This window comes from Lithobates pipiens, unplaced genomic scaffold, assembly GCF_037356315.1.
Source record: "Lithobates pipiens isolate NorthernLeopardFrog02 unplaced genomic scaffold, aLitPip1_a1.2 Scaffold_18, whole genome shotgun sequence".
NCBI lineage: Eukaryota > Metazoa > Chordata > Amphibia > Anura > Ranidae > Lithobates > Lithobates pipiens.
In genome coordinates this window covers 635,235,707-635,248,825 of record NW_027507758.1, presented here as the reverse complement: position 1 = coordinate 635,248,825, position 13,119 = coordinate 635,235,707, and the positions used below count along the sequence as shown (strand labels likewise).

Here is a 13,119-nt window from a genome sequence, read left to right as displayed (position 1 = left end):
TCCACCTTCTCTGGGTTCAGATGCTGACCTTCCCTGCACAGAGACCTTAAAGTCATTGTAAATGTTGGATTTTTCTTTTTCAAAACAAACGTGTCATACCTACCTGCTCTGTGTAATGGTTTTGCACAGAGCAGCCCAGATTCTCCTCTTCTGAACCACTCACAAATCTGGCTCCTCCTATAGGAAGCCACAAAGAATAGTATAGATTTCCCCTATAGGAAGCCACAAAGTATATTATAGCGTCCCCCTATAGGAAAACTTTGAGAACTGTCTTTTATAGAAGTGACAGTGATGAGGGGATTATAGGACGAGTGTCCCCACCCCCTCTATCACTCATTGCCATCTTCCCAACACAAGAAGTCCTGCACTCCCTTATTTATTCCATGATTTAGTCATGAAAAACAGCCCCACCAGCGGTCAGAGAGTGAGGATGGGGGGAGAACAACCTAGATTAAGACTGAACTGATCCTGAAAACCACCATCATTGGGTTATTGACTCTTCCATCATTATCACTTTCTGTTCAAGGTTCCAAAATTTGAGAATGTTATCACATTATTATCACCATGTTAATGTCTGTGCTCCAATCAAGATATTAAATGTCCAGCTGGTAGGAAATGGGTGTACCACACATTATATATTATGTGTATATATAGCAGTGGGGAGAGGGGAGAGAGCAGAAGTCAGGACTATGTAATGTACAATATATTGCATAAGATACAACAGACAGCGCTATATAGTATCAGAATGATGTAATGTACAACATAGAGTGTATAGTGCAGGGGTCAGCAGTATGTAATGTACAACATAGAATATATAGTGTAAGGGTCATGACTCTATTAGTATTCAGTGATAGATTAATGTTTTACATGAGACAAGTTGCAGAGGTCCCACCCCACTGCCTCCCATCTCCTGAGACTGCACTAAGTGACTTGGGTTTGAGACTACAGACATATCCCACCAACCGCCACAGCCAGCAAACGGAGCAAGTAACTCTGGGAGAATTGTTCTGTCAGAGATATTGCCATACCCGGGTATGGGGCAGAAGACTCAAATCACATACCCCAGTTGCCAAGGTCTAGGAACGTCTATGGTGAAAATAAACATTTTGCTGCCAGCTGAACCCCAGAATCTCCATAAATCCAGTCTAGATACATAAATTCTGTCTGCAGCACAGAGAAGGAAAATTATCTGAGAAATTCAGGAATACAGGATGGGGAACATATCTCAGGAAAGAGACCAGGGTATTACAGGCTGATATCACCCAGTCCCCACCCTACTCTGGACCAATCAGTGAGCCGTATGGGTGGAGGAATGTATTTAGTGTTAATGACCCACCGGTGCTGATCTCTGTAGGAGTGTCCTTCTCTATAAATGTTCCCGTTATTCCATCCTCCTCCATAGACTGCTGATCATCCCTCACAAACCTCTCTTCTTCTTCTAATTTAACCTCAAATTCTATATCAATTGGATCTCCAATCCAACTGTATATCCTTATAGATGGGTCATCTCCACTCCCATCAAGGGGGATAGAAATATATTACTGACTAGTTCAGCCTTTCTCAGGGTTCCTCCAAAGGTTTCTAGGGGTTTGGTCTGATCTATATGGTTGTGTAAAAAAATTTACTTTTTATTTTTCAAAAAGTGTTTCCCAGTGCTAAACCTTTCATCCAAATTCTAAATGTCTGTATTTGTACATTCTAAAGAAATAGTAGTGGTAAAAAAAAAGTCCTTGTGGGTTTAATTAGAAAAAGATATCACCATCCATAGAACCAGATGTGTTGTCACCACATCCCAAGAGCACAAAAATAGAAGAACCTCAGTAAAGGATCGGACTTAATGATTCCTCTATTTTTATAGATATACAGTAATTAACCTTTTTTTTGGGTTAATTCTCCTTTAACCACTTGCCAACCAGGCCAATTCTTACATTTCTCTCCTACATGTAAAAGTCATAGTTTTTTTGCAAGAAAATGACATAGAACCCCCCCAAACATTGTATATGAGACCCTAGGGAATACAATGGTGTTTGTTGCAACTATTTATCTTGCACAATATTTGCGCAGCAATTTTTCAAACACTTTTTTTGTAAAGAAAAAATTTACATGCTTATAAAAAAAACAGTAAAGTTAGTCCAATTTTTCTGCCTAATGAAAAAGATGAATTGAAAGATGAAGTTACCCTGAGTAAAAAGAAAGCTAATATGTCGCGCTTTAAAATTGCACACACTCATGGAATGGTGCCAAACTTTGGTACTTAAAAATCCCCATAGGCGACGCTTTAAATTTTTTTGCTGGTTACCTGTTTAGAGCTATAGAGGAGATCTAGGGCTAAGATTATTGCTCTCACTCTAACGTTCGCGGCAACACCTCACATGTGTGGTTTGAACACCATTTTCATATGTGGGCAGGACTTATGTATGCGTTTGTTTCTGCTCGCGAGCACACGTTGACAGGGGCAATTTACATTTTTTTATTGTTAATTTTACTTTACATTTTTTAGTTTGATACTTTAAAAAAATTAATTAAAAAATGTGATCACTTTTTTCCTATTACAAGGAATGTAAACATCCCTTGTAATAGGAACATGGCATGATCGTTCCTCTTTACAGTGAGATATGGGGTCAATAAGACCTCACATCTCTCCTCTAGGTTGGGACAGCTGAAATAAATATAATAATAAAAAAATAGGAATTGAAATAAAAAAAAAACACAATCCCAGCCGAGGCAATGCCATTTGTTTGAATACAGAGGCCAGGGGTGACATCATAACATCGTGCCCGGCCTCCGAATGATCATAGAAACTCTGGTGAACATCTGGTCCACCGGAAATCTCTATGGTAATCATCTGGGGACAGGGGATCCATTCTCTGACTCGCAGATGGTAGCGGTGAGTCGGTAGAAGCACTGGAGGGTGGTGTGAGAGGACGTAAGAATGATCAAGAGGCTGACCAGGCGCTATGATATTTCTTATGGTGTAGCGAATCGCCGGCTGAAAAAGACAATATCTGAATGATGCCTGTAGCTGCACCCATCATTCAGATATCCACGCACAAAGTCAAGGACGTCATATGACGGCCGGTGGTCAGTAAGTGGTTAAGGGGGTGTGGCAGGGGGAATGTCCTATGCCTACCTAAGTTTGTTAGTAGGTGTCCCTCATTCCCATCTCAAAATCTTGGAAGGTATGCAAAATGTACTCAGCCAATGAAAGGTAATGACTCCATTTTTATTTTTCTACTGCTATCAATGGCCAACACAGTACAACACTTCATCCAGGTCTTTGGTGATCTCTGATCTCCTTATGAACTCAGGGATGGACAATTCCTATTGCCTGACACCCGGAACATGCAGTTCCGAGGGCCAGACAGGCAGGTTTTTTTTAACATTTAGCCCTGCTGTGGGCAAGCAAGTGTAGCGCTGGTATCCTTGTCTTCTGATGTGTATTAGCAATTATAATGAAAGTCTATGGATGGTTCTATAGCTTAGTGTTTGGCACCATCTAGCGGCCAAATACTGAAAGCAAACTTAATTAATATTTGGCTTTCAAGCATTAAACTTTTTACAGGAACTGACTGATAGTTACATTGGAGGGTTGACCCTTTTACTCGGGATGCCGAGTGACCTACCCATGGACACCCTCTCTTGCATTGCATGCTGGGTAGGAGATAAAAGGACCCCGAGTGGCCATTTTAGGTCTCTTGGGAACGCATGGCCTGCCTGTGAGGACTTGTGTGGAGGCCTCCCGGAGGAAGCGGCCTACTGCCCTTGGGGAACACAACCCTGCTCGGTTGCGTGAGTGACCTGAAGTGCCAGAGACACAGTGATCGGATTGAGAGGATCCAGAGACACTCGTTTGAGTATAGGAAGACCAGGTCCACCTGTCGGAACGGGCTGGAATGACGGAGCTGGCTGACACAGAAGCAAGCTGCAACCACTTGACCAAAGTCACCATACCAAGTTTCCGATCCAGTTGGTGAATGGGATGCTACCCACCGTTTTCGAAATTATTGCACCTAGTCAGACTTATATACAGGCCTCGCTGGGATACTTAGTCTGGTGTTCTGTACACATATATAGCCTGGTCTGGTGTTCTATATACATATATAACCTGGTCTGGTGTTCTGTATACATATATAACTGTCAGGGCTGGCTTAGCTCTTCCTTCTCTGGGCTGGCTGCTCAGCCGTTGGCTAATTGCCAACTCTCATCTCTCTCCACAGTTACCAGCTATTCCTTATCCAGCTCGTCTGACCTGCCTACTTAAAGCTGTCCAGCTCACTTCATATCTGCCTTCGCATTGGTCACATCACAAGAAACCATCTCCTGTGGTTCTGCTTAAAGACTAGATTGCTGACATCCCTTCTGGCTCCTTATCCTGCTTGCTGTTGCTCCACTTGGATACCTGACTTCTGGCCTGGCTGATTACCCAATCTGGATATTGAACTCTGGACTGGCTGACTACTCGATCCGAATACGCTTACTCTATTTACCCTTTTATTTTTATTAATAAACAAGTGTGATTTAATTGTACTTCTGTCTCGGTCTGATTCATGGTTTCTGACAATAACCTGGTCTTATGTTCTGTATGCATATATAACCTGGTCTGGTGTTCTGTATACATAGATAACTGACTCCCGAAGGAGCTGCTGGTTTTATTGGGCTTACCGTTACCTTCTTAGCCTTGTCTCCATCTAGGGTTTCCCGTGGTAGATGGCCCAAAGAAATGCAGAAACTGACACTAGATCTTCTTTTGGGTTATTTATTTAGAAGATAAAACAGTCTCTTAAGGAAGAGTCGAGGGTTTAGGAGAAAGTTCAGGTACTTTTGGGCTGCAAAAATATAAAGTCTCTTATAGAAGAAATCGAGAGAATAACCGTTTCACAGCTGGATTCTCACAACCTCCAGATAGAACTCCTCTCACTAGGCCTAGCAGCCGGTAGGGTGCTAAGTGAAGCGAAGTCTCTGCCACAGACTTGGATGTGAATTACTTGAGAAAAGTCTCTGCCACAGACTTGAATGTGAATTACTTGAGAAAAGTCTCTGCCACAGACTTGAGTGTAACCGAGGGTCAAAGACAAATTTAGAGAACTATCATACTGTAGCCAGTCCAGTGATACTGTATGAATGCGAGTCCATGAAGTGTCCTTCAACTGAGCTTCCAGGCTCCTTAAGAGAAACCAGCCTTGTGCATGACCTCTACCTCAAGAGTCCTCCACTGGATGCTTCTCCATTTGCTGGGTCTCGCCTTAGATGAGACGGCACCGGACCACCTTTAAATCCTCAGACCTCGACATCCATTCAGACCTGTCCCTGCAGTTACTTTGCCTTGGTCTATCCAGCCCTGAGACTTGAAATTGCATGGATCTGCACCCCAGGCCAGGAGGGCCATGGGGGCTGGTCAGGAGGACCAGGACCAAACAGACAGAAAATATCTTCTGGACTGGAACCCCGAAGCACGTGATGTCAGTACCTTAATTACCATCTCCCAGAGTGCACAGCAGGAGAACACTCCCACTGGGCTGGTTCCGAGAAAACGTGGCACTCAATACACCCAGCTAAACTGCGTTCTACCACTTAGCAACAGTGACAGCGACACCTTAAGGTTAAGGAGAACTCAGTGCAATCCAGCCAGACTGGTACTGAAACCATCATTTAGCAAAATTAGCCTTAAAACTCAACTGTGGTTTCAGGAATATTAATTTTCAAAAACATATAGCGCATGCTCGTTAGGAGCCGGCACTACATACATATATAACCTGGTCTGGTATTCTGTATACATATATAACCTGGTCTGATATTCTGTAAACATATATAACCTGGTCTGATATTCTGTATACATATATAACCTGGTCTGGTGTTGTGTACACATTTATAACCTGGTCTGATATTCTGTATACATATATAACCTAGGCTGATGTTCTGTATACATGTATTACCTGATCTGATGTTCTGTATACATATACAGATATATCAGTAGGGACATGCCTGGATGGGTTTTCTGTCTTTACTGGTTAATGTGGACTGGACAGTCCTGTTAGAACCTTGCCAGGCACCATCAGGAATTAATATTAGGGACAACTATAGCCATCAAGGACTTGTCCTTATCCCACATGTGTCATAAGGGAGAGCTCTGTACACACAGAAGCAAGGGGGCTGTTTTTTTCTCTGCAAAGCACATATCAGCCACATCTATTAGTAAAAGCAGCACAAAAAATACACAGGGTACACATTTACACAAAAAAAGACCAACATAACGGACTATAACACTACCTATGAGGAATGTGCACAAAAAATATTTTCTCCTAATTTATTAAACAAAATAAATCATATATACAAAATATATACAAAATATATCAATATATGGTTGATGGTGGATGAAACTGGCTTGTGGCTTTGCAAGGAAACGGCACAGCTAGGGCGTTGTGTGAGCGAGAAGAAGGAAGTGTGGTAACCCTTTCTTTCTTTGTGTCTGATGAGTGACAGCTGCAATGTGTGGGGAAACTTGCTGCTCTATTAGAAGTCATCACTATGCTGCCTAAATTCTGCCCAGAAGCGTGCTACACAGCAAAGATTAAAAGTTGGCACTGTGACCAACGCAGGTCAGACCACTGCCCTTTCCACCTTCACCAACTTGCATAGCAGGTGCCACCATAAGGCAGCAGGGAGATTTGCTGCTCTATTAGAAGTCAGTGATGGTGGGGAAAGAATGGTGGACAGTAATTAGGGGGACAGAATGGCAGACATTGATGTGGGGGACAGATTGGCGGACAGTGATGTGGGGGACAGAATGGTAGACAGCGATGAGAGGAACGGAATGGTGGAAGTGATGGTGGAGACAGAATGGCAGACAGTAATGAGGGGGATGGAATGGTGGAAGTGATGTTGGGGACAAAATGGCGGACAATGATGGTGGTGACAGAATGGTGGATGGTGATGGTGGGGACAGAATGGCGGAAGTGATGGTGGGGACAGAATGGTGGACAGTAGGGATGAGCCGAACACCCCCCGGGTCGGTTCACACCAGAACCTGTGAACGGACCGAAAATTTGCGCAAACTTTAGAACCCTGTTAAAGACTTTGGGACTCGAACCTTCAAAACCAAAAGTGCTAATTTTAAAGGCTAATATGCAAGTTATTGTCCTAAAAAGGGTACTTGTATCAATACAAAAAAAGTTTTAAAAACTGACATTTTTTCGGGAGCACTGATTTTAATGATGCTTAAAGTGAAAAAAAAAGTGAATATTCTTTTAAATATTGTACCTGGTGGGTGTCTATAGTATGCCTCTAAAGTGGCACGTGTTTCCCCTGCTTAGAACAGTCACTGCACAAAATGAAATTTTTAAAGGAATAAAAGTAAATTTAAAACTGCTTGAAGCTTTAATGTAATGTCTGGTCCCGGCAATATGGATGTAAATTAGTGAGACAAACGGTATGGGTACACCCCCCCAGTCCATTGCCAGGCTCTTTGGGTCTTGTATGGATATTAGGGGAACCCCACACCCAAATAAAAAAAAAGGAAAGGTGTGGGGCCCCCAGGCCCTATATACTCTGAACAGCAGTATACAGGTGGTGCAAACAAGACAGGGACTGTAGGTTTGTTGCTAAGTAGAATCTGTTCGTAATTTTGAACTAGTACATTTTTAAGGTGTAGCTCCAGCCAAAAAATCTATTTTTAAGCTTTTTGGAAAACAGGGAAGGATTATCACCCCGTAACATTTGTTTTGCTGTCTGTGCACCACTTCAGAAGATTTCACCTCACTTTCTGTCCCAATGACAAATGTTTTTTGAAAATTTTGGGTTTTTAGTGAAACAAGGATTGGTGATAAAGCATCAGTGGAGAGGAGACACGTTTCTCCCATATCAACTCTTACAGGAGAGAATTTCCCTTCCTAGGGGTAGATTTCATCTCACTTCCTGTTGTCTCCTTCCATTTACAAGTAGGAGATGTTTGTAAGTTGGATGTCTGAAAGTAGGGGCCTGCCCTATATGCTCTGCAGAAATTTGGTCCTAAGGTGTTGGTGTTGCCACAATACTGTAAGCCCTCACAGTTACACTTGGTGGGTGCTGGAATGTCCTGCTGTGAACTATTATATCAAGAATAGGGATGAGCCAAACACCCCCCAGTTTGGTTCGCACCAGAACCTGCAAACGGACTGAAAATGTGCGCAAACTTTAGAACCCTATTAAAGTCTATGGGACTCGAACGCTCAAAATCAAAAGTGCTAATTTTAAAGGCTAATATGCAAGTTATTGTCCTAAAAAGGGTTTGGAAACCCGGCTCCTGCCCCAGGGGACATGTATCAATGCAAAAAAAGTTTTAAAAACTGACGTTTTTTCGGGAGCACTAATTTTAATGAAGCTTAAAGTGAAAAAAAAAGTGAAATATTCCTTTAAATATCGTGCCTAGGGGTGTCTATAGTATGCCTGTGAAGTGGCACGTGTTTCCCGTGTTTAGAGCAGTCCCTGCACAAAATGAAATTTCTAACGGAAAAAAAAAGTAATTTAAAACTGCTTGCGTTTTTAATGTAAAGTCTGGTTCTGGCAATATGGATGAAAATCATTGAGAAAAATTGCATGGGTAGCCCCCCTTGTCCATTACCAGCCCCTTTGGGTCTTGTACGGATATTAAGGGGAACCCCGTACCTAAATAAAAAAAAGGAAAGGCGGGGGGCCCCCAGGCCCTATATACTCAGAACAGCAGTATACAGGTGGTGCAAATAAGACAGGGACTGTGTAGGTCTGTTGTTAAGTAGAATCTGTTTGTACTTTTTAACTGGTACATTTTTAAAGTGTAGCTCCAGTCCAAAAATCTATTTTTAAGCTTTTTGGAAAACATAGGGAAGGGTTATCACCCCTGTAACATTTGTTTTTCCGTCTGTGCACCTCTTCAGAAGATTTCACCTCACTTTCTGTTCCAATGACCAATGTTTTTTGAAAATTTGTTTTTTTTAGTAAAACAAGGATTTGGATAAAGCATCAGTGGAGTGGAGACACGTTTTTCCCATATCAACACTTGAATTTCCCTTCCTAGGGGTAGATTTCATCTCACTTCCTGTTGTCTCCTTCCGTTTGCAAGTAGGAGACATTTGTAAGTTGATTGTTTGAAAGTAGGGGCCTGCCCTATATGCTCTGCAGCAGCAATTGGGGTAGCTTCAGGTGTACACTGTGCAGGTGGCACAATACACCGACTGTAACTGCTGCAGCTGCCTGTGGTATAGGACCAGAACAACACAAGCAATTGGGGTAGCTTCAGGTGTACACTGTGCAGGTGGGACAATACACCGACTGTAACTGCTGCAGCTGCCTGTGGTATAGGACCAGAACAACACCGGCAATTGGGGTAGCTTCAGGTCTACACTGTGCAGGTGGCACAATACACTGACTGTAACTGCTGCAGCTGCCTGTGGTATAGAACCAGAACAACACCAGCAATTGGGGTAGCTTCAGGTGTACACTGTGCAAGTGGCACAATACACCGACTGTAACTGCTGCAGCTGCCTGTGGTATAGGACCAGAACAACACCAGCAATTGGGGTAGCTTCAGGTGTACACTGCAGGGGGCACAATACACCGACTGTAATTGCAATAGCTTCAGAGTAAATACACTGTCTCTCCGTCTATCTCTATGAGCCGCAACACACTACGCAAGGCCGTCACGCAGGCGGCCTTATATAGTGTGGGGCATGTATTAAACCCCCTGAGCCCTAATTGGCCACAGGCATCCTGCCTGTGGCCAATTATGGCTCACTTCGCTGACGGCGCTGTGATTGGCCAAGCATGCGGGTCATAGCGCATGCTTGGCCAGCAATGCACTGCAATGGTGCAGTGCATTATGGGCTGTGAGCGCCACTCAAATTTGGCGTGAACGGCCCATAAAGTTCTGGTTTCGCTGAATGGGCAAACCACCGGTGTTCGAGTTGAACATGGGTTCAACTTGAACACTTAGCTCATCCCTAATCAAGAATTTTAATCCCATACCATTGTTGAACAGTGGTAGAAAAATTGGGCCTTTAGTGGTGGTGGTGTTGCCACAACACTGTAAGCCCTCACAGTTACTCTTGGTGGGTGCAGGAATGGGCCCTGCTGTGAAATATTAGATCAATAATTGTAATTGCATGCACCTGTTGAACAGGGGCAGAAAAATTGGGCCTTTGGTGGTGGGAGTGTTGCCACAACATTGTAAGCCCTCCCAGTTACTCTTGGTGGGCGCAGGAATGGGCCCTGCTGTGAAATATTAGATCAAGAATTATCCCTGTTGAATGGGGCAGAAAAATTGGGCCTTAGGCACTGGTGCCACAACACTGCAACACCTCACAGCAAATATATTTGGAGCGCAGGAATGAGCCCTGCTGCAAAGTATTGCATCACAAATTTTAATTACACGCCCCTGTTTAACAGGGGCTGAAAAATTGGGCCTTAGGCACTGGTGCTGGTGCCACAACAATACAACCCCTCACAGATACTCTAGTTGGAGCGCAGGAATGAGCCCTGCTGCAAAGTATTGCATCAAAAATTGTAATTACATGACCCTGTTAAAAAGGGGCTGAAAAATTGGGCCTTAGGCACTGGTGCTGGTGCCACAACACTGCAACCACTCACAAATATTGTAGTCGAGCACAGCAATGAGCCCTCCTGCAAAATATTGCATCAAAAATTGTAATTACCCGCCCCTGTTAAACAGGGGGTGAAAAATTGGGCCTTAGGCACTGCTGCTGGTGCCACAACACTACAACCCCTCACAGATATGCTAGTTGGAGCACAGGAGTGAGCCCCGCTGCAAATTATTGCATCAAAAATTGTAATTACACGCCCCTGTTAAACAGGGGCTGAAAAATTGGGCCCAGAACCAAAAATGTTCTTACAAGCTATCAGCATGATCATTGAGGAGGAAGAGGATAGTCACTCAGCATGACAGGATAGTCACAGCATAAGCATAGGCAGTCTTGAAGGGATCTGACAAAAAAAAATTATTCAGTTACTTCAGCATCAGGTGCTTGGTAGCTGGTGGTGATCCAAGACTGATTCATTTTTATGAAGGTCAGTCGATCAACCGAGTTGGTGGACAGGCGCACCCTGTGATCGGTTACAAAGTTTCCAGCAGCACTGCATGTGCATTCCGAAAGAACGCTGGATGCAGGACAGGCCAGTAGCTCAATTGCATACTGTGCAAGCTCTGACCAGTGATCCATCCTGAAGACCCAGTAACCCAGAGGATTTTCTGTGGGAAAGGTGTCCAAGTCTGATCTTGTCCCTAGGTATTCCTGCACCATGTAAATCAGACGCTGGTGATTGTAGGGAAATTCAGCTTCTAGGACCACCCAGGTAGGTTCAGGTAATGCAGGTAGACCCCCAGGCCCGGGATATCAATAATGTGACACAGGAGACAGGTTTGCAATGCTTCACTTAAAGATATCTACTTTACTCAAGGCAAAAGGGAGCTAATTTATACAGGTCTAGGGATAAAAAGGGAGGAGTTTATGAAGCTTTACACGTGTACAGAAGAAATAGATTCAGTCAATATTTTACTTATTAGCTGGTGCCATAAGACAAAATCCATATCACGTTTACTACAAAATATATGTATTCTTGAACAGATGTCGTTATCTTATCTAAAACAAACGCAAGCCTGAGCTAGGTCAAACTCCACAGTCTTAAGATATATACATGTAAAAATAACCATGATAACATTTCTATAGATAAGTTTAACCACTTTCAGACCGGACCAATTTGCTGGTCAAAGACCAGACCACTTTTTGCGATTCGGCACTGCGTCGCTTTAACTGACAATTGCGCGGTCGTGCGACGTGGCTCCCAAACAAAATTGACGTCCTTTTTTTCCCACAAATAGAGCTTTCTTTTGGTGGTATTTGATCACCCCTGCGGTTTTTATTTTTTGCGCTATAAACAAAAATAGAGCAACAATTTTGAAAAAAAACGCATTTTTTTACCTTTTGTTATAGTAAATATCCCCCAAAAATATATAAAAAAACATTTTTTTCCCTCAGTTTAGGCCGATACATATTCTTCTACATATTTTTGGTAAAAAAAATCACAATAAGCGATTATTGATTGGTTTTCGCAAAAGTTATAGCGTTTACAAAATAGGGATAGTTTTATAGCATTTTTATTAATTTTTTATTATTTTTTTTTTACTAGTAATGGCGGCGATCAGCGATTTTTATTGTGACTGCGACATTGTGGGGGACCCATCGGACATTTTTGACACATTTTTGGGACCATTGTCATTTATACAGTAATCACTGCTATATAAATGCAGTGATTCCTGTGTAAATGACACTGGCAGTGAAGGGGTTAACCAGTGGGTGGCAGTGTAGGGGTTTAGTGTTCCTAGGGGTGTGTTACTAACTGTGGGGGGGTTGGGCTTTCATTTAGTGAACACTGATCTCTGCTCCAATCACATGGAGCAGAGATCAGCGTCACTAGTTGCTAGGCAGAATGGAGAAATGCTGTTTACTCGGCATTTCCTCCATTCGGCCGCTCCGTGAGATGATCGCGGGGATGCCCGTGGCGATCGAGTCCACGGGTCCCGCGACCGGACTCATGGGGGTCCCGATCAGCGCGGGAGCGTGCCGTCGGCGGCGCACTCCCGATGGCAGGGCGGCATTGAATATTGGACGTACCTGTACGCCAATATGCCTGCCCGTGCCATTCTGTCGACATACATCGTCGCGCGCTGGTCGGGAAGTGGTTAAACATGTGTGGGTTTCAACTTAAATTCATATTGTGAGTTTTTAAGAATTTTCCTGTAAAACATAAAATCTTGAACAAAATGGAGTCTATCTTGCTATTGTTCTTTACAGCGATGGTTGCTGGAATCGATCATACCTTGGGGCTGCGGACTAAAAAATTGTCTGAACGCATCGGTAAGCCCCTGTACACGGGGTCGGAGAATCCTTCGGAATGTGTCCTATCAGAACGTGTTGTCAGATAATCCGACTGTGTGTGGTATGCATTGGACTGATTCCGTCGGACCCAATTTTCCAACTTGTTGGAAATATTTTCCGACCAACTGGTTCGATCGGACATACTCCGATCATGTGTAGAGAATTTTGATCGGACCAAGTGCCACGCATGCTCAGATCAAATTCCTACATCAAAGCT

General features: G+C 43.3%; 1 protein-coding gene and 1 pseudogene across 2 annotated transcripts in view; one reads left to right on the top strand and one right to left on the bottom strand.

The window, feature by feature from the left end:
* Nucleotides 1–13,119, top strand: part of LOC143989634 (uncharacterized) — a 566,499-nt gene that overhangs the window by 102,591 nt on the left and 450,789 nt on the right. The gene's annotated exons all lie outside the window — the stretch shown is intronic.
* LOC143989988 (uncharacterized) overlaps nucleotides 1–13,119 on the bottom strand; it is a 69,161-nt pseudogene that overhangs the window by 29,644 nt on the left and 26,398 nt on the right. The window contains exon 2 of the transcript XR_013277111.1: nucleotides 1,337–1,482. The product of XR_013277111.1 is annotated as an uncharacterized LOC143989988 (transcript). The remainder of the gene's footprint in view (nucleotides 1–1,336; nucleotides 1,483–13,119) is intronic.